This window comes from Malaclemys terrapin, chromosome 11 (assembly GCF_027887155.1).
Source record: "Malaclemys terrapin pileata isolate rMalTer1 chromosome 11, rMalTer1.hap1, whole genome shotgun sequence".
Lineage (NCBI taxonomy): Eukaryota > Metazoa > Chordata > Testudines > Emydidae > Malaclemys > Malaclemys terrapin.
The window spans coordinates 20,382,068-20,404,744 of NC_071515.1; the positions used below are offsets into that span (position 1 = coordinate 20,382,068).

The following is a 22,677-nucleotide window of genomic DNA, read 5'->3' on the forward strand; positions in this document are numbered from 1 at the left end:
ATTCAGTACGGTGCATACAGGTCAGAGTGGATCCACTTAATTGCACAAAACAGCTAGATTCTAACTATTAAAGAACGAAGTCGAACACTCAACTATTTTGGTCTATCATGAACTAGCTAAATGTAGACTAGGTAGCTCCTTTTAAGTTAGGTTCATACTGGGCATGACTTTTAAAAAAACAAAACCCAAAACACTTCATTATACCACACCCAACTCCTGGGAGGATAATGTTCTGACAAAACTGATGAAAACTCCCTTGAACTGTTTGGTTCCTGTGAGTTTCTTGTATGGAAGGCTGTCTTTTCCGAAAGAGAGACTTAATTGTTCCTAGAGCTTCAGGATATGGTTATTATGCACCTTATATCAGATTTTGCAAGGATAAGATGGTGGTGTAGTTTCATCTGAGATTCCTCTCCAGAGTGATGTTGGAGTTCCACTTCATGACACTCTTATCTTGTCAACATCCTTTTCACACCTATACGCCTATCCCCAGGAGTCCATATTCCTTATGTTTGATGTCAAAAGGTAGTTTGGAGTGGACTGAAGAGCTCAGTCTTCCCAACTTTTGTTTCTTTTGATGCCAGTTTTCTGGACCATGCATACAAAAGGTCCATATCTAAGTCGACATCTGAGTAAATTTTCTTTTTGGTAAGACCTGTTTGGCCTGAAACTAGAAGGTCATGACAAGACTGCTTTTTTCCATCAAGGGCATTTTTTTCATAACCCATCACCTGAAATAGGCTTATTTTGGAAGCTTCACCTCCTGTACAACTGAAGAAATTAATTGAAAGATTTGGAAGGTAGTGTTTATATCCTCCAAGGTGGGTGCATGATGGCCAATATGTGGCCTAACTTAAAATCTACCCTGCTGTTGCTGTACTCTGGAATCAAAATTCTTTTGCCTGTGGGATTCAAAATTCTTTTGAGCTTTGATTTCAAATTAAGAAGCAAGAGTCCAAGTCCTGCAGGAATTAGATCTTCAGAGAATCAGAATTAACCCTAAGTAACTTTCCCTCTTGTACTGTGCAATATGTTTCTCATTATAGTTCACATGTGTAAGAGCTTTGAAGGTTTTTCATCTGGAAGTTTCTTAAAGTGGATCGAAGACTTATATTATGCACTTTCCTTCTATGCCACAGAGTATAGGGAACACCCAGAGTAGAAATGATGGGCTTGATGATACCGAATTGGATAAGAACAAATGTATCCTAAAACAACACCTGATAGGGAATATTTTCAAAAACTTGTATCAGAGATTGATCTTTTGAGACTAGAAGTGCTAAAAGAAAGTGTGCATTAATCAGTTTTAAATGTATTTCAAGCAGATAAAATGCTTTAATATTTAGATTGGTTTCTTACATACATTTAATTTATTCTGTTCTTCTAGTTAAAGCTGCCTAAATCTTAATTTTGAATACTTTGGAGTGAATTGAGGGTAAAGATAAAGAACCAGTTGTGCTCTAATGAAAATCTTAAAAGTTGCAGCTGACCCTATGCTGTCTGCATTCTTTAGCCTTCCAGTGTAGATTTAAATATTTGGTTTTATAACTGAGCATGGTTTCACTGTGTTGTGACATGCCATAGGAGTTGAAAAAGGCATAGCCTGTTGACAGCTTCAGCAGCTGCCTGTTCGCTTCTGAAATGGGTTGTACTGTTTTTCCTACCCTTAAAGTGTTTTAGGAAGATTCAAACAATGTTAGGAAAGCAGACTGATCAGATACTTAAAAGTAGGACTCTTGATTGACTCTGAATTATTTGAGTATAATATATTAAGCATCTGTCGTAAGTCATGACTCACCATTTTTTACTTGTTTTCTTACCATTTTAAGTCTTCAGAAACTGGCAATGTTGAACATTGTGCGATAAAGTGCTAACAACAAATGTTCATACTAGCTCCTATAGCATGATGGTGTTTTATTGCCTTACAGACCTTAGGCCTTGGCTACACTTACCAGGTAGTTCGACGGCTGGAAATCGAAGTTCTGGGTTCGACTTATCGCGTCTAGTCTGGACGCGATAAGTCGAACCCGGAAGTGCTCGCCGTCGACTGCGGTACTCCAGCTCGGCGAGAGGAGTACCGCGGAGTCGACGGGGGAGCCTGCCTGCCGCGTGTGGACCAAGGTAAGTTCGAACTAAGGTACTTCGACTTCAGCTACGTTATTCACGTAGCTGAAGTTGCGTACCTTAGTTCGAATTGGGGGGGGTAGTGTAGACCAAGCCTTAGAATGTATAGATGAACATTCTAGCTACCTAAAGCATATATATATATGTGAAAAGAAAGTCTAAAATATAGCCTAACTTTGTGCATTGTAATTTTTATAGTTTGCTTGTAACTGTTGAAATTGAGTAGTCATTTTATTATGAATCCCCACTTCTCCTTGTTCTTTACCTAGTATTTGTCTTTTGTAACTCGATAAATTGCAGAAGTATTGCTTGCCTCTAAAACATGAGGTAGAAACATTTTGTCACCGCAGTAAAGTTTTATATGTGAACATGTGTGTATCCAGTCATCTGTGGATTAAGGCAATGCCATTTTTAACGATCAGTTTTCAAGGTAGAATTGCACTTTAAACTGTACATAGTACAAAGATGGCCTTCCTAGTGTTTGTATGCAGCGTAGCGTGTCTCGAAAGCTTGTCTCTCACTAACAGAAGTTGGTCCAATAAAAAATATCTTCCTAGTTTTGGCGAGATAAATCACAAACTCAGCAAGATGTTTATTGAACTGTAGTTTGAGAAATAATGTTTAGTATTCATGCCTTAAAGGTATTGCTGAAATGTTGGATGTATTTTTGTTCAAGTTACTGAGGAAATAATCTGCCTAAAACTAATTTGTCCAAATTTATTTTGGAGCGGAGACTTGCTATGTGTAGAGCTAAAGTTTTATCCATGTCTTTGCATTGTGTAAATAATCAATTGATGTCCTTGTATTACTAATGCATTTATAGTGTCTTGAAATACAGGACAGCACTTTAAAAAGAGGAAGTGAGGGTTGCCTCAAAGCAGTACTTCAGGAAACAGTAAATGTTGGATTAATTAAATGATTCCGTGGTCATCTTTCATCCACACTGTTATGCTGTCACTTCCTCGTCACTTTGTTTATTTACTCTGCAGTTTCCCAATTTACTTTATTTCAAAGGTGGGCAAAACATTGTCTTGAACGTGATATTTGTAGATCTTTGGTCCTCGTACTAAATAACATGCAGGACATATTCATGCTTTCTGGTCTTGATGTTTTGGAATACTTTTGGCTTAAATTGTACCCCTAAAATCAATTACTAAAAACCACTCCTCATAATACCACATGTGACTTCTCTGTGTATTCAGGGTCCTATCTGCTTGCTTCAGTGACAAAGTATTACTACTACTTACTCCTGTTAGTACTACAGAGCTAACATTTTAAATGGATTATATTTCTATCTATGCATCAAAAGAATTATTTACTAAATTTGATTTGCAATGTAAAATCTGTTTTCAGTGAAACTAGTATGAGTAGGGTTGTACAGGTATAACTGAGGGCATAAATTGCATGCAGTGGGAGGAGGTAAAGGAGGACATAACCTGGCATGCAGAATCTTCATTATTGTCTATCTGTGATGAGAAGGAGAAATCAGCGTGACTTTCAGATCCCAAGTTTTCTTATCACTGCTGACATAAGGAAAAAAAACCCTTTTTATTAGGGCTGTTGAGCAATTAAAAAATTAATCGCGATTAATTGCACTGTTAATAATAGAATACCATTTATTTAAATTTTTTTTGTTTTCTACATTTTCAAATATATTTCTATTATAATTACAAAACCGAATACAAAGTGTGCAGTCCTCACTTTATATTTATTTTTGATTACAAGTATTTGCAATGTAAAAAAACAAAACAAAAGAAATTGTATTCTTCAATTCACCTAATACAAGTACTGTGGTGCTCTCTTTATCATGAAAGTTGAACTTACAAATGTAGAATTTTGTACAAAAAACCTCTGCACTCAAAAATGAAACAGTGTAAAACTTTCGAGTCTACAAGTCCACTCAGTCCATGCTAATGACGGCTTCTGCTCAATACCAATCCAAAGCAGTGTGAAGAAGGTTGATTTTTCTCTTTTGGTGGTTTGGGTTCCGTAGTTTCCGCATCTGAGTGTTGCTCTTTTAAGACTTTTGAAAGCATGCTCCACATCCTGTCCCTCTCAGATTTTGGAAAGCCTTTCTTAAACCTGGGGTCGACTGCCGTAGCTATCTTTAGAAATCTCAAATTAGTACCTTCTTTGCGTTTTGTCAGATCTGCAGTGAAAAGTGTTCTTAAAATGAACGTGTGCTGGGTCATCATCTGAAATATATGGCAGTACGTGGGTAAAACAGAGCATGGGACATGCAGTTCTCCCCCAAGAAGTTCAATCACAAATTTCAATATTTATTTATTTATTTAACGAGAGTCATCAGCATGGAAGCATGTCCTCTGGGATGGTGGCCGAAGCATGAAGATTATGAATATTTGCCATATCTGGCACGTAAATACATTGCAATGCCAGCTACAAAAGTGCCATGCAAATACCATTTCTTGCTTTCTGGTGATATTGCTCATAAGAAGCAGGCAGCATTATCTCCTGTAAATGTAAACAAACTTGTTTGTCTTAGCGATTGGCTGAACAAGAAATAAGACTGAGTGGACTTGTAGGCTCTGAAGTTTTATATTGTTTTCTTTTTGAGTGCAGTTATGTAACAAAAAATCTACATTTGTAAGTTGCACTTTCACAATAAAGTACTTGTATGAGGTGAATTGAACACTATTTTTCTTTATCATTTTTACAGTGCAAATATTTGTAATAAATGTACACTCTGATTTCAATTAAAACACAGAATACTATATGTATGAAAATGTAGAAAAACATCCAAAATATTAAATACATTTCAGTTGGTATTCTATTGTTTAACAGTGCAATTAAAACTGCGATTACTCACGATTAACTTTTTTTAATCGCAATTAATTTTTTTAGTTAATCGTGTGAATTAACAGCGATTAATCAACAGCCCTACTTTTTATTTATAAATTGAGGAACTTGGTTATAAAGCGTGTGAGACAAACAAGGAATCCCATAATGCCATTTTTGGTCACTCTTCATAGTAGATTAAAGCATGAAGAAAATACTAAATGAAAGCACCAAATGAAAATAGGTTGCAGCAGCACGGCAAAGGTGGGATTGTAAAGTAGAGCCTGGCAAAAATTTTCAGGGGAAACTTTTTGAGTGAAAAATGCAGATTCAGTCACATTAAAATGTTTTGCGACTTTGTGTATGTTTCACCAAATTGTTCATGTAAAAATAAATAAAAAAAATCCTGAAAGTGTCAAAATGAAATGCTTTAACATTTTTGAAACTAAACATTGACCTTTTTTATATGAAACATCCTTCAATGTTGTTTTTAAAAATTAACTGTTAGACATTGACACAATGTTTGATTTTTGGGTTGAACAAAACATTTTGTTCAGCCCAAAATGATTTTTAATTTTTTTAATTGTCATCAAATTAAAAAATCAGTTATTTGCACAGATCTAACTGTAAATGGAAGAGATTGAGAACTTTTTAAGTATGAAAACAATTGTAAAGAGGCAGATGGTGTGTTGCCAAACTATCCAGTTGACATTTTGCAGTGCTGTCTTAGGAAAAAGAACTCAGTATTCACATTTTGAGACTCCATTGAAAGTGTGTGTTAATTATTCAAATTCTTTTTTCCTCCCCTTTGAAAGAAAATGAAGTGGGATATTCTAGGTCTGTTTAGAAAGGTAACTTGGTTTTGAAATATAAGCCATGGCAATCATAAATAATGAAGATGTGTTACAGAGCAGCAGATGCCCCATGGAAAACTGCAAATATTTTTCAGTTTTAAAATAGCTATCAACTATTGGCCAGATCCTCAGTGTGCAGCTTGGGTGAGTGCAGAGAAAAGGGGACTCTAAGCAACCTTGCTGCTCACTGATTGCGAGCTTGCTGTAGGATTGAAACTGCCCTGATATAACTTAGAGCAGTTTAAAGACTGCTTTAAGCTCTCCATTGGCTGTAGTAGTCACAGAGGGAGCGCTGCACCAGGTGTGGATACGGCAGAAGTCCGTGTACTTCCTGGCACTCCCCACCCCAACGTGCTCCTCTTGTGGAGGCAAGAGGATTGGGTGGTGTAAGTGGCTACATTAGTTTTACACTCCCTGTGGATTCCCCTCTGTTGGGGGGAATCCCTTACACAGCATGAAGTTGTTGGAGCTGGCGTTGAGGATCTGATCAGTTTCTGTATTCAGTTTCCTTACTTTTTTTTTTTTTTTTTTAATATTGTCAAAGATACTGGAATTAAAACGGGATCTTTGTGTGAATTTACTATTTATCCCTCTCATAACTCCAGAACCTGCATGTGACTTCACAGAAATGCTTTTGAAATGATTGTCCTCTGAAAGAGAGTTGTGACTTCAGATGAAAAATAGGAACCAAGAATAAACTTTTGACACCTCCTGTGTCCTTGCAAGTGATCTTTATAAAGAATAAGTGAACAGAAATAAATTTTATTTAGATGGCATCTAATTCCAAGCTTCTTATGAGGCACCAGTAGCTTTAAGAGGTTTGGGTTGTATATTACCATTTAGACTGAAAGTGTATTTTCTGTGAAGATACTGTCTGTAAGGGGCGTAAGGCTATCTGATAATGGAGTGCTGCCTGAAATACTTTCTCTCCCTTGTTGTGACATATGTGCAATTAATTACTTGGCTTGTAATCCTTCACTGTTTCATCCACTGTTATTCTTAAGGAGTGGCTGGCATACACCAGGTTTGATAATGAGGTCAATTGAAGACTTTCAAACTGAAAATATTAAACCAGATTTTGAAAATGCATTTCTAGGCCAGGTCTACACTAGGAAATTAGGTTGTTATAACTATGTTGCTCGGATGTGAAAAATCCACACCCCTGAGCGACTTATTAAACCAACTTAACCCCGGTATAGACAGTGCTAAGTTGATGGGAGAATTCTCTTATCGACATAGTTACTGTCTCTTGAGGAGGTGGAGTACCATCGGAGTAGGTAGCATTTTCACTGAAGCACTACAGTGGTGCAGCTACACCTGTGCAGCTGCGCTGTTGCAGTGTTTCAAGGGTGGACCTAGTATCTTTAGATAACTAAAACATTGTCGATGGAAAAATACCTTCCATAATAAGCTATTAAACACTTCCCTGGTGTGTATGGATGCTCTCTCTATAAATATCAATAAATGAGGCTGACAATATATTGAAAATAAGTTGTCCTAAAGTGATACCTCTCCCCCATGCTTCCCACATGTGCAGGCTAGGACATCCAAAGGTAGTCAGATTTTGTTTATGGTTCTTTAATGGTAGCTTTTCTTTTCAAAGTTTGGATTCACTGGAGTTTGGACTACAGGATGACAGAAGTAGCTAAAGTTCTGTTACAGATATGAGCGCACAGGCTGGCCAGTCAACTCCTCAGATTTGTTGTAAAGACAGGTTTACTGGCAGCTTTGTTGAGAAGGTTCTTGATAACTTCAGTTTTCATTATAGTGTTTTAGCACCTTAGCATCAAGCATTCACTCAGTTGTTAATTCTAGCACTATTCCGTGGATCTTAAATTTACATTAGCCTTTTAATTAAGATACTGTCACTTTTTCGTAATATTGTAATTTTATGTACATGTTGATGCAAATCTGCTCAATTGGTTATTTTATTTACTTTGCCCTGATGAAAATGTTAACTTTTGGCAGGGTTTCAGGGTACTTTTATTTATTCACTCAGCACCTAAATACAAGGCATTGGGTTTGTAATGGTTCATACAACTATGGAACAATGAAAGGAGACTAGATAACTTGGCCCAGATCTTAGGCCTTGCTCTGTCCCATTTGGGTAAAGTTGGCTTCATTGACTCCCACACTGAGGGCTTGTCTCGACTACAGCTGAAGTCGATGTAACTTAGGTCGCTCAGGGGTTTGAAAAAACCACCCCCCGAGCTACATAAGTTACATGGACTTAAAACGCTGTCTCCCGCTGACATAGCTTCTGCCTCTCGTTGAGATGGAGTCATTATGTTGAATGGGGAGTGCTCTCCCGTTGACATAGTGTGTCTTCCCCAGACACACTACTTTGGTGCAGCTGCAGCCAATGCAGCTGCACCAGTGTAGTGTAGTAGTGAAGACAAGCCTTGAGGGAATTCTCAGAGTTGTCCCCAGGTGACTTTCCCCTCAGTTACATGTATCATCCTTTCAAAAGACATATTGTAGGAATCAAACAAGTCAAATAGAAGAGAACAAACTTAAACAGTACACCAAATCCTGCTACAAAAGTCCACAAACTATAGTGGCTTTTGTTGTTACTACTGTGATAATTAAATCTGCACTGTGAATCAGAAATAAATTAATCAAGATGACGTAATATAAGGTATTCAGGCTTCATATTAACTTAGTGGTAACCCACTCGTGGTCTCCCAATGGTCGTAGCACCAATAGAGTTTTTTGTGTAAAAGTCATGAGTATAGACAAGGCTCTGTAGTGAAGAACTGTGATTCTGCTTCTGTTTTGCTAATTTAATGGCCTGTAAAATAGATATAGGTAAAGGTGATTGCAGAGGGGACTGAAAGCATTTATCTACTCTCCGTGACTAGCTGTACTTGGCATTGCAATAAAATCAGTGGTGAGAAATTGATCCAAAGCTACCTTCGTTACTCTTTGTGCCTCTTCTTCGGTGACCTACAATGGGAAATAGTGCAAAAAACGCCCCTTAAAATGGGATAAGTCAGGGTTGGGGGATTTTCCATTGAAAGAGCAAAGGGTGGATAAAAATCAATTATTTAAAAAAATCTTTTTTATTTAAATCGGATTTTTTGATCGGCTTTTTGAGGAAAAAAACTATCTAAAGATACTTTTAATTAAGATACATTATCGCTCAAAGGTCTCATAATGGAATAGGGATTATAACTTCTAATTTTATAGTATGAGACAATATATTCATGTAATGTTTAAGAAAAGTTTTGTAAATGAGTTCCAATAGTTCATGGATTAGGGACCCAATTTTATGGGGCTCCAGAGGCTTCTGTATAGATTATTTAGGTTAATCTTTCTATTATCCAATGGGACTCAGTGCTTAGTCTAGAACAGTGATTCCCAAACTTTAACAACCTGTGAACCCCTTTCACTAAAATAACAAGTCTCGCGAACCCCCTCCTAAAAATCAATATTTTCAGGGATTTTTTCCTTTACCTGAGTATAAATTATAAAAGCAGTGATCTTGGAAATATAAAATTAGTTTTTATGATATGCTCATTACACACTATTATTATTATCATTACAGTATTTTTATTACATTACAAAACGGCAACACTCTTCCAAGATCTCACTTTCGTAGCTTGTATCACTTTGAATAAGCCTGTTATAAGACAAGACTCCTATGTTTCATCAAGCAGTATCAGATGTGAAACAGCATGAAGGTAGTTCCTCCTACACAAGCATTCAGGTCTTGAGCAGTCCAGGCAAACAACACACGTTACAATAAAGCTTAAACTTGTTCTTCATAATCATTTTAAAAACAAGACTAGCTGCCTATTTAATTTTAAAAACAGCAAAAAATATCCCCTCCCTTTCCATTTCTTATAAGGAGTCTTGAAGTTTAAATCTCCGTGTGAGAGAGATGTTTGCTTTGATCTGCTTAGCTCTTGGAAGTCCAGGGGCTCTGGGCTACTGGCCCCGTGCTGCCCGGGGTTCCTAGGGACAGCTCTGTCTGCCATTAGGGATTTTTTCCCTTGAGAACCCCCTGTAACATTTCGCAAACCCCAGTTTGGGAACCACTGGTCTAGAAGATACCATCAGAGATGCTTAGTTTTGCAGTTCTCAAACTGTGGATTTGTGTGTCCAGAGATAGCATTTTGCTGTTAACAAGCATGTTTTTAAATAAATAATTAATATATAGAGGTGAGAAATAACAGATCTCAACCCTATTGTCCCTCTGCAAATTTGTGTACACAGAGTCAATCTCTAAAAGTGCAAAGTTTCAAAAAGTTCAATGAATAGAAGATTATTGGGGGGCGGAATAGATCTGGAGGAGAAGTCTGGCGATAAATGTGAGAAGGGAGGGACAGGCAGTAGAAAAAAAAGTGAAACTGTTTGAGTAGCATATTCCCGAATGCTCTTCTCTTATTGTAGAAAATTCCCAGAAGACAAAAACCCAAAATGATAAAGAGCAACAGAAGGATGAAAAAAACTTTAACTTTTCTCTGTTTTTACCCCCCCCAAAAAAAGGAAAAAAAAAAAGTAAATGTGACAACACAATGCAAGTAGCCTCTGGATGTCAGGCATTCAGGGACAGGCTGGCACCTAGCTGGTTCTCTGCAGCAGCAGCTTTCACTAAAACAAAACCCAGTCACCACTACCACAACCCTTTGGGTTTTACTTCTAGCCTCTTAGTCATAGCTTTATTATTCCATCTTTAAAATGTGACACATTGCATTTCCTACCTGCATATATTATAGCATACCCTGGATGTGACAATCTTATGACTAGTTGCTTGAGTTTTCATTTTTGATGTGGTTTTCCTCTCTCAACACTGATATGCCATCACTCCTTTTAGAATGGAGCACTGAATTTGCTTGAGTTCAGTTTGTGGAGATGTATGATCTCAATTTAGATTTTGAGGCAGCTGTTTTCATTAATACTGGTGGTGTTGGCTCCCATCTACTTGTGCTCAGGCAGCTTGGCACATCCACAGTTGTGATCTGTAAATAGCTTAAGAAGAGAATGCTTTCTGATCTTGTGTTTTAAAAGGAAGGAGAATTGAGATGGCTTGTTTCAGCTAATGGTTATAGAGGAGGATGTGGCATCCTTTAATCTTTAAGTGGGTGCTACATGTGACAAATCGCCAGGCCAAAAATGAAGTGCTTGGAATTAGTTATCTCAGTGTTTGAAAAGGTTATCGCAGTTTGTATGGAAAAGCCCAATGTACAGAAGGATATTTTTACTTTTAATAATGTAAATAGTAGAAACTGGGAACTATTAAATACTCTCCAAGCACTAGTTTAGTTTTTATTTCTTAATTCTTGTACAGAACAGTATGTGAAACAAACTTTTGATGTCTTATGTACTTAATGCTTAGGTATGGTATTACTAACCTGAAGTTTTTATTTATATTCTGAATTCCTTTGGATTTGCCATTTGATATATTTTACTTCTTAGAACCTTCCTTGGGTGGCGATAGAACTTTTTTTAGTTTTGTTCTGTTAAATGTGGGTTTTTTGGGTTGTTTTTCTTTTGGCCTGATTTAATGGTTGTACTATTGCAGATTGGGGTGGGGAAATGTTTTACTTCTGAATTCACCTGACTTCTGTTAAAGACCATATTTCCTTTATAGACATTATTTTATTTTGCTGAAGCCATACTTCCAAGATAATGATCTCTATGAATATTTTGCTTAGCTCTTAAGTTTATATATGTGTGTGTGTGTGTGTGTGTGTGTGTGTGTGTGTTTCTAAGGCTCTGTGATCACTTGGACTCTACTTCAAAATCTGTTTTTAAGTGGACTAGTCCTTTCAGTCTTAAGTGACAAATAGCTACCCACCCTCCCTGACAAGTATAGGAACTCAGTTGTGGAAATTCCGAAGCTTGTCCTGTGACGTGGGGAAGAAAAGAGTGGCTTATAACAGCATTTTTTTTTTTTTTTTTTAAGGTCTGAGCTCCATGAGTGCTGCACTTCTCTCCCCCCTCCCCCCCCGACCCTCCCTTACTTTTCGCACACTGACTGGCAAGATAACTTTCCTCATTATACTGAGAACCAGCCATGTCATGTTTGTCAGGTTGAAATGTGTGAACACCTACTCCATCCATAAAATGCTCTCTGACAAAGTCAAGTGCTGCTGTGTGACTAATCAGTCTATCTCTTCAGGTAGATTTCTAGATTGGATCTGTAAATCAAAGGTGCTATATAAGAATTTATGCTTAAAGATCCATAAAATTAATAAGCATCCATCCCATACTCTAGATGCCTTTAAATAATTAAATTTCAAAAATTGTGATTCCAGGGTGTTTGCTACTTTCACTGTCAAGGTGCTCTAACTAGTAGGGATACTAGAGAGACCGCGTGACTGAGATATATCTTTTATTGGACCAACTTCCGTTGGTGAAAGAGATATGGTTTTGCTTACACAGAAATTGGTACAATAAAAGATATTACTTCACCCACTTTGTCTCTCTCATATCCTTGGACCAATACAGCTACAACCAAACAGCAAACAGGGATGTTAGTTATTTCATGTACAATGGAACAGTTATGAGATATGTACTGGCTTGCCTTGAATATGAAACTGACTCGGATTGTAGGTTCTACTGTGTAATATTACCAGCTGATTTGTTTTCTTGAGGCTGGTCAGATTCATACAAATGAATAAATGCAACAGGAAAGCTGCTTTTTTAGCCTGGGAAAGCAGTTCTGTAGCATTGATCCATTCTCTACAGTTATGATTAGCTTGACCAGCTGTTGTGATGTAAGTGAACAAGATCCTGTAATACTTTCCTTCTTGCTTTTTGTGAGTTAAAAATTGTAGATAGTAAGTGCTAGCCAGAGCAATGGTTGTACAAGCACCACGGAATCACTTCATCAGGCTGGGAGGAAGCTCAAACGCTCAGTTAAATTGTGTGGAATCTCTTTCATTTGAAGAGTTTCCTGAAGCTCAGGAGCTCCGCAGGAGAAAGGAGGAGCCAATCAAACCACTCCTTCAGGCATTGGAGTCAGGTAGAATTGAGCTGTCAAAAGATTTGTCAAGAGATACTGTACCTGTTACACAGTATGATCATACAATTCAACAGAGATAATTAGAACCAAATAAAGAAATGGAAGTTACTGCTACTGGCTATAAGGACAATGAAGTGGTCACAGTTAAGGTTTGTACTGCACACAAATTTTTAAAAATTTTATTTATATTTAATCTTTGCCTAACTTTTCCAAAAATATTTTTTTGGCACTTTCTATTTATTAACTGTAGCTGTTTCTATTTATTAACTGTAGTTTCATTTTTTAAGAGTAAAGGGACACTGTCAAGCAGTTTAGGCACAAAATGAAGGTACTGCTTAAAAAAATTAGCATGGTTGAGGGGCTCAGTGCTGTCCCACCCCTCCATTGCTTACCTGTCATTAATGCGCTTACAGTGCATTATCTGTCAACTTTCACTTCATGTAAATAGAAAAATTTCAGGAATGATGCTAATTTTATTTAGTTAAGTAAATCTTTTATAAAAGTGTCTTAACTCTGAGATTTTTGTCTACAACTGCTTGGACTTACACTTTGAACTACTACAACTGAGACAATATTAGCTAGAGGGATCCAAAGTAAATGTTAGATTGTAAATACTGGGATGTCACAAATTGCTGCATTTAGATAAAATTACCATTAATATGGTGCACAGTAGAAACAGCAGATTTGATCTGGAAACAATTTCACTTTAGGTTTTAAGATGCTAGTAACAATAAATTAAGATGTAATTTTAAAATATGGCTTTTAAACTGCCCCTTGTGATCTGTGTTTTAAACATCTAGTTTTGCCTCTGTTTTCTTTATTTCAGCTACAAAAAAATTAATACAGATCAGCTGGTTCTTGACAACTGTTTTTTTTGTTTTTTTTTTAAACAAGATGTGAATTTGTGCCAAGTAATTACCATTTCTGGTGTCACAAGTGACTCTGTAATTCCTTGCACAACATGATTAACTTAGTAGAGCTGCTCTCAACAGTAAAAATATTCAATATGGTCCCTAACATGCATTCTACTTTTAGAATGTATTCTGAAGTTTATTCATCTGGTTCACTCCATAGAGGGGTTTCTATGCCAAAGAAGATATTTTTGAGGAAACAAAAATAATTGCTCTTTTGGGATGTTGTTTAGAAAAACACTTTAGTCTGAACCGTGCCAATTTGTTACACAGCTGTTAAAATGACATAATGGTTTTTTGTTTGACCAAGGGCATAAATAAGAACTTCCTTCCTCCTTCATTTTTATTTATTCTAGCTCTATGCAGGATTCATGATAAATCTTTTCCAAATTACTGTTATTAATTGAGGGGGAGTGCCAGCAAAATGTTTTACCAACTTTTGCTTGACATAATCTGAGAGTTAATTTTTGTGAACTAGATTACTTCCCTTCCCTCCCCTCCCCTTCACGGCCAGTATAAATTGGCCCAATACATTGAAGAAAAACGTTATTATACTACTTTCACTTAAAAATCTTTCTTTGAGACTATTTGGTTGTCTGAAACACCCAAAAATCTTGAGACACCCTTTATACTTAAGACAGAGTAAAATGTGTTTAACCAGTGTTTAAAAACTGAATATCAGTAACTAGTACATTCTGTCCCTCTTGCTCCATGTATTTAAGGTATTACTGTTTTAGTTATGAAACATGTTTCCTGCCAATGTCCAGTTTATGCTGAAGGAAATGACTACATTGGTGATCAACTTCATGAACACAGGCATAAGTGTTTTAGAAAGGAACTTAAGTTTAGCCAGGGTGGTACTATAAATAAGTATTGATTCTGTAAATTCAGATGGCATTTGTGCTTTAGGAAGGGCATGACTGTGAGAGTTCAGCAAGCATAGAATAATCTGACATTTTCTAATTTCTTGTTACATTTGGCAACAACATGGAGTTATTTACTTCTCATATCTATTAGTAAATCAGATGAATAAGCTTTTAGATAGGTGCAAATGAAGTGCTTATGTAGAACAATGGACTGCTTGTTAACATATTCAAATATTTAAAAAATTCTAATAGTACCCTTTTACATTCAGATATTTAAAAAATTCTAATAGTAACCTTTTACTTGTAATATTGTAATGAGGAATTGACCATAGTAGGCCATTGTATTTTAATGATTATGAAAGGGCTTCTTTAATTACAATTTACTTGCTTTTCAAACTTCTTTAAATTTTTTCATGAAATGCACATCACTAATATGTATGTAGGATAGTAATCCTGGGAAGGGTGATGTGTAAGAACTTAAAAAATGTCTACACTGAAATATCCAAGTTCTAGTTATGGAGAGTCATGTGCAGAATTTAACTCACTGTCATTTTTCCCATTCCCAGCTGCCTTAGGGTCAAAGAGAGCCCTGTAGATATCTAATGAAGCTTGATGTTAAAACTGAATTGTGTGTCAGAAATGGATTTTTTTTGTTGCTGTTGAACTTGCTGATAAAATTCTCCAGGGCCCTGTTGTCTATTATATTTTTGTCCAAAGGTGGCTTGATACAGTGACTCTGTAACCCTACAATATAGATGTTCCACTTCCAAAAGCTGGGATACAAACATTTTTTGGCAGTAAAATTCAGAAGAAATAAAATGTCAAGCCTTGCTTTCACTTGAAGGCCCCAGCATCTGTGAGATTTGTAAGAAGGATTCCCTCAAAACAAGCAGAGAATAAAATGAAAGGTTTAGAACTTTGCAGAATATAAGGGCTAAATAATACCATATTTCCTCTGTCATATACAAACATTTGTTTTCTTAAAGGTTTAATGATCCACTTTTGTGAAAATACATTTTTAGCAGTTCTAGCTTTCAAATTCAAAAAGCACGGAAAGAAAGGAGGTTAGATATGTGAAGTGAGAGCTTGTGGGGACACGATAAAAAGAATGCTGCTGTAACTGTGCCAACCTGCGTGTGTGTTTTAATTCAAAGATTGATTTGGAAGGAGTCTCGTCCTTGAAGCTACCACCTTCTGACAGATTACCTCTGCTGCCTCAAACAGCAGTTCAACAGATGCAGAATTATTCCTTTTTAATAGCTAATTAGGTAATTATGCAGGATTGTTCATTGGTGATAGTAATCACCTATGTCTTCTTTCTGACATCTACTCTCACTCTTTTCCTCTTCCTCAGCTCTACCTCACTATAGGGCAGTCATGTTATTTTGTAGGTCTGCAGATAACTTATGTACAGTGCAAATTTTCAGGTCTTCACTTTTACAATCCTTTGTTCTGCACTGGTTTACAGCCACATTTGCCGATGTGGTCAGAAAGGAATACAGAAAATGTAACCACAGAGATAAGCAGAGGACCATAAGCTAATTTCAGTACGCAACAACCCTCCACTCAGCCCTGATCTCACTCACCTGCAAAGAAAAGCCAGTGAATGGACCAGTCCACAGGTAAAAAGAGTTGCTGTTGGCCCTCACCTCACAACACACAAGAGGAATCTGTCTGTCACAGCTCATTGGGGAGAAGAGGAGCCACTAGGTGGTGGTGAGGAGCTTATTGTCAAGGATGGGGTGGTGATCCTTAGTTTCCCTGTAGAAGATCCAATCTTCAGTCCCTTCTTCTCTATGCAGCTCGATCAGTGGCTTCTCTCTTTTGTGAGGAAGGATGGTAATGTTGCCTTCTCTCGTTCCCAACCCCACACAGGAGTACTGACCATTGGTCTCTTCCGAAGTCTTGTCTATACATAAACTCCCACTAAAATCACTAAATTGGTTTTATTCACACCACTTCTTGCTTGGATGCAACCCTGTGTGAACACTTTTATTTCTGGATAAATGTCCACAAACACACATGGACCAAAATAACAAAAGCTGTGAATTAAAACCAGTTTAGTTAATTTGGTGCAAGTCTGCAGAGCAACCTGCACCTTCTAACTACAGATATCACTGGTCCAGCAGAATCTCTTCTTGTGGGGTGGGGAAGGAGAGCCAGGCAATAATTCTAGGCTTATTTATGCAGTGGCCACTAAAGACAGCAGTTAGACGAACAGCTAATGATCTGAGTTGCCCACCTTATCTAGACACCCAGCCCACCAAAACAGTATTTTATGGTTGGTGGTGGGAGAGCTGGATCACATTTTCTCTCTCATATATATCCAAAAGTTTCCAAACTGCTGTAGGTGACGGGGAATTTTAGGGGGCAGTGGGATCTTTCAGATACCCGTTTTCCCAAGATGTATGTAGGAGGGACAGTGACAGTGGGAGCAATGTTTCCCACTCCTGCTGACCGAGAGTGAGCAGAAGTTTCCTTTTCAGATGTCCACAGCAGGGAACTGGGCTTCATTTGACTTGGAGGAAGAAAGAGGGAGCGATTTTTAAAGATTGTTTGTTACCTCTTTAATCAAAGTATGTCATTAGCTTGAATGAAGCTTCCTTGTTTTTAAATATTTGTATTTAGAAGTAAGCCACACTTTGTGTCCTGGTCAGAGCATCAGTTTGTTTCTTTACTTTAAGTAAGAATCTAGCAGAAGACCTGTAGAAGAGTTTCATTCCAAGGGAATTTGTGTCTTTACTCTGAATTATAAATGGGGAATAAGTTACAATTTGCTAAACTTGTTTTACCTGTGAGTTATTAAAAACTAATCAACACTGTAGATATAGTCACACTTTGGACTCTGATGCTTATGGCTAAGGATTATGAAAAGCGTCCGTGATTAGGCTCTGAAGTCTCACTCCCTTTCCTATAAGGGAAATTGATTTTCAGTAGGATTTAGGCACTTTTGAAAATATTGTCTTCTGACATTAGCATACATTCCCACACAACCAAAATATTAAAGTTTAGATGTAGTTACTACTACCTAGTGGTCTATATGAGCCATACTTTATCAATGAACTCCAGTTTTGACCTGGATAGCTGTAAAGGAATGCAACAGGGAATCTTCTATACCAGGGGTTCTCAACCTTTTTCTTTCTGAAGCTCCCCCAACATGCTGTATAAACTCCACGCCCACCAGTGCCACAACTGTTTTTCTGCATATCCAGTATATTAAAATCCAGGGCCGGTGTTAGGGGGTAGCAAGCAGGGCAATTTCCCAGGGCACCACGCCACAGGGGCCGCACAAAGCTAAGTTCTTCGCGTTTCAGCCCCTGCTCTCTGGTTTATTTTGGTGGCCCCTCTGAAACCTTCTTGCGGACCATCAGGGAGCCCCAGTGCCCTAGTGAGCATCACTGTTCTATACTGTTTTTTTTTTTTTTTAAGCCCATCACCAGCAACTCTCAATCTCCAGAGCTCTGATCTGTCAATGCTTCTCACCCTTCCATCTCTTGTCAGAGCAATGAAAACATGTGCTGTTGTAAGAGAAATGTGTATACTTGGTTCAATAAACCAAATAAAACCTTATGCAAACTTCTCAAGGAATTGGAACCCATTATATAGCAGGCTTAACTTTTCCTAGAGACCTGAAGATAACCAGGGTATTTCTCATACCAGTGAAGAGGAAATTCTGACATTTGGTCCATAAATGTTGGATCAAATACTGAAACAAAGTGAAAATCAGAAGTCCTAAATATATTTGGTGTTGGTAGTAAAGAAAAGCTGCTACTTATACCTAAGAACAGTCACATACAAGGGAAGAATAGTCTGTCAATATGGGAAGCTAAAAGAGAAAGTCAGGGACAGTGCGCTCGAAATACAGCCCAAAATAATTTATCTTAATCTCATTATGATGCTCCTCAGATTTTTGTCGTCTTGCATAAAGTTGGTCTCTCACGTCAAAGTACATTCACGCTTCCCGCAGTGACTAATAATCAGTTCAATTATATTCCTCAATGCAGATTCTCTACCAGATACCATGACCCAAAAGCTGTGCAGGTTTTCTTCAGCCTCCACGTATAGCTATTCACCAGTATCTTTGTTTTCGTCCGCTGCACAAACTTCATTTGCCCATCTACCTACAGTTCACTCACTTATACTAAATATTTTGAGGTGAACGTTACAAACATCCTTGGATGCGGCTACTCCAAAACTAGCACAAAGAGAGAGCATATGAGTAAGCTTGTACTGCTGCTGTCTGTGCTTTACCTATTCTGTTCCATGGTTAAACTATAATTTAAGGCTCTCAGTTGCTGAGAGAGCTGTTATAATTGGTGCAAATATGCTGTGCTTGCTATGATTTTGTACTCTGTCCTCAAGTGTACTGAGGAGATGAACTGTGATGTTTTCTGAGTTCAGAGCTTGTTTTTAATGTGTATATTTTTAATTTTATGGTTTGTTTTAAATGAAGTTGGTATACATTTGATAAGGTGTGTTTAAGCACAATACCTTGTGATACTTTGGAGAACAGTTACTTTTGCTTCATGAAGAAGTGAATTTGTGTTCCTAATAGTAATGGAAAATGAGATTTTGTCTGATACTAGTTTGAAAGGCCTCTTTTAATTGTTACTACCTTCAGAATGTTATTAACAAACAAATCTATTCAATCATTAAATTATGCTAAGAAAATAGCTGTAGAAATTTAAATTATGGTTTCAGGAAAGTGTTACAAAGAATACTCAGATGATTCATTTTGAAAAGGACTACTAGTAGTTTTCTTAATTGTTTTAAACCGTCTTGTGGCACACCTGCCACTAATGCAAACATGGCTTAGTTTTTTACCCAGTTTTTAGTATTTTCTTTTGCTATATAATTACAAAATAAGAATCCATCCAGATTGCTCTGGCTTTTTTACAATGTTGAAAAGCCCCAAAAAAATCTCAATATAAAAAATAAACTGTTTATGCTTCAAACATAATATCCTCTGACCACAAACAATTATAAGCTCCTTTTATGAGCTAGTGAGCTATTTGAATAAGGCAGGATATATATTTTACCTTTGAAGATCCCTGGCGCCTAGATTAGGTCAAATAGAATGACTTGGTACATAGAACCTCAGAGTTATGAACACCAGTTATGAACTGACCAGTCAACCACATACCTCATTTGGAACTGAAGTATGCAATCAGGCAGGAGCCCCAAAACCCCCAAATACAGTACTGTGTTAAATGTAAATTACATGTTAAATGTAAATGTAAAAAAAAAAAAAAAAAAAAGGGGGGGGGGAGTTAAAAAAAAAAAAAAAGATGTGATAAGGTAAGAATACTGTTTCTGTGCTTGTTTCATTTAAATTAGATGGTTAAAAGCAGCATTTTATATTCTGCATAGTAAAGTTTCAGAACTGTATTAAGTTGTAAACTTTTGAAAACAACCATGATGTTTTATTCAGAGTTATGAACAACCTCCATTCCTGAGGTGTTCATAACTCTGAGGTTCTCCTGTATTGGCAAAGTTTAACTGGTTGCAAGCTGCAGAAATTTGTGAAGGCCAAGGCCCTTGGAATGTGAAAAAAGGTCTCAGGTCTGTCTCCAGGAAACACCATAAAATCATGTGCCAACTGATGCAAAAATGAGATTCCTCATTTACTCTACCAGTGCAGGTCTATTGTCAATATGCCCTAATGCTAACTGTCATTGAAGCTACTTGTAGGGTTGCCAGCCCTCCTGGATTGGCTGGGGGGGGGGTCTCCCGGAATCGGCCTCAATCTCCTGGTGACTATTAAAGGCAATCTGGGAGATTTTAGTAGGCCAAAGTCCAGTTGGCGGCACAGTGGGGCTAAGGCAGGCTCCTTACCTGCCCTGGCTCCGCACGGCTCCCGAAAGTGACTGACACGTCCCTCTGGCTCCTAAGGACAGGGGTGGCCAGGAGGTCTCTGTGCGCTGCCCGCACCCCGAGCGCCAACTCTGCAGCTCCCATTGGCCAGAAACGGCCAATAGGAGTTGCGGGGGTGGTGCTTGCAGGCAGGGGCAGTGCGCAGAACCGCCTGGCTGCCCCTGAGCCTGACCATGCTGGTCGCTTCTGGGAGCGGCCTGAGGTAAGCGCCGCTCAGCCAGAGCCTGCAACCCTCATCCCCTCCTGCACTCCGACCCCCTGCCTCAGCCTGGTGAAAGTGAGTGAGGGTGTGGGAGAGCGAGCGATGGAGGGAGGGGAGATGAGTGAGTGAGGGGCGGGGCGTCTGACCGGGGAGGGGCGTGGCGTGGCAGGACCTTGGGTCGGGGCAGGGCAGGGCAAGGGTGTTTGGGTTTGTGCGATTAGACAGTTGGCAACCCTAGCCACTAGGGAGTTTTACAGAATGTCTACAGATTGATCCACAAATTTCCTTAGTTTCTTATGATTTAGTTGGTATGTGCGTGGTACAAAGATTTTAGATAACTTGTTTTAATAAACTGTTAATACAAAGGTAAAAATATATTTAAAATCCTAGTATGGGTTTTTTCACTGGCAGTTAAGTCTGAGAGGTTGACCTTAGTATAGTGACTTTAATAAAACACTAAATTTAGAGAGAAGAGCCAGAAATAATAATCGAACATTGAATGACAAAACTCAACTAGCAAACGTGCTGAAATGTAAAGTTGTATATACCCAAGACACCTGTTTGAAGTTGTGCCCAGTGCTCATTCACTTAATGGAACAGCATTTAAATGAAAAAGTCTGTCTCGAGTGGCTGTAACCAAGAATTCCTTTTGTAAGGTAAATTTGAGAACATTTTATGTGCAAAAATGTGCAATTTTAGTGGGGTCGCAGGGGTTCAGTTGACTTTGGTGTTGAAATTCCAAGGAACAACACCATAGTAATTTTTAAATGCTAGAAGGATCCTCTTGCCCTGAAATATCACTGATTGTGGTTGTAGCGTTCTCTGGAGAACTAATGTCCCCTGACAGTAGAGTTGCTCATTTTCCATGTGTTTCAGTGCTGAGCTGTGTAGGCAGCGTTCTCTTAGCCTGGGATCCAGAAAGTGCTCTCCTCCTGGGAACAGTGACCTACCCCATGGTTCAAAGGCCTATTTCCTTAATAAGGCCCAGCTGTCAGCCTCTTCCTTCTTGGAAGGAAAAGTATGTGTCATACCACTGAGGAATTGTACAAACTGTTTGCACAATTCCTCAGTGGTGTGGTATGTACTTCTCTTTCCATGGGAGTTAATTAACTCCCTTCCCTTGTCAGGGATGGAATACATATGCTCCAAAAAATTGAATGCCTGTCAAAGGACTTAGATTTGGTCTTAATAACTGTAGTTGGAATCTTCTTGATAACATCTCTTCACATGTATCACTTGCCAGCTTCTCTAGATCTCCTGCTTCTCTAATCCCTGACATAGGAGGAACCTGTTTGAATTGAGGCTGTTACCTGCCTTAGGTGCGTTGTCCAGGGAGTACAGTGTAAAATGGATCTCCCCAGTGGGATTTGCTTGGAATCTGGAGTAATGTGCTTTTGCAGCATCAACAGATCTTCAGAGAGCATTAAGTGTACACAATGAACTTCCTTATATATTTTAAATGATTTTTGTGTCTGTAACAATGCTGCCCTTGGCGGGACACTTTTGAGAGTACTAACTCAGGACAAATTGCTTAAAGCAGGGCAGTTACAGCCCAAGGCTGGGGTTCCTTTGCACACCAAGGCAAACCAAACCAGCCAAACAGAGAGGACTTCGGTTTTACCCCACTGGCTAACCATAAGTCACACAAGCAACTCCAGTTTCCCAGTATCACCACCAGTGCCACTCATTCTGGGGATAAATGGTTATGAAAACCAATATCCCAGTAAAAGAAAAAAGGTTCTCTCTATCCCAGAGGACCAAGCTCCAGACCCAAGTCAATATACAAATCAGATCTTACCCACAAATCACGCTGTTGCCAATCCTTTAGAATCTAAAGGTTTATTCATAAAAGGGAAAAGATATAGATGATAGCTAAAATTGGTTAAGTGGAATTAATTACATACCGTAATGGCAAAGTTCTTGGTTCAGGCTTGTAGCAGTGATGGAATAAACTTCAGTTTCAAATCAAGTCTCTGGAGTACATCCACAGCTGGGATGGGTCATTCAGTCCTTTGTTCAGAGCTTCAGTTTGCAGCAAGGTTCCTCCAGAAGTAAGAAGCAGGATTGAAGACCAGAT

The 22,677-nt window shown here is 38.2% G+C and overlaps 1 protein-coding gene across 4 annotated transcripts in view; it reads left to right on the forward strand.

Annotated features, from left to right (window-relative positions):
• The window catches only part of RAPH1 (Ras association (RalGDS/AF-6) and pleckstrin homology domains 1), a 158,097-nt gene that overhangs the window by 20,809 nt on the left and 114,611 nt on the right, over nt 1–22,677 (forward strand). Inside the window, exon 1 of one of the 4 annotated variants that reach the window (XM_054044188.1) lies at nt 12,852–12,896. The exons of the other annotated variants lie outside the window; for them this stretch is intronic. The gene's annotated coding sequence lies outside the window, so the exon portion shown is untranslated. Of the gene's footprint in view, nt 1–12,851; nt 12,897–22,677 lie in introns of those variants that run through there. 4 annotated transcript variants of the gene reach the window in all.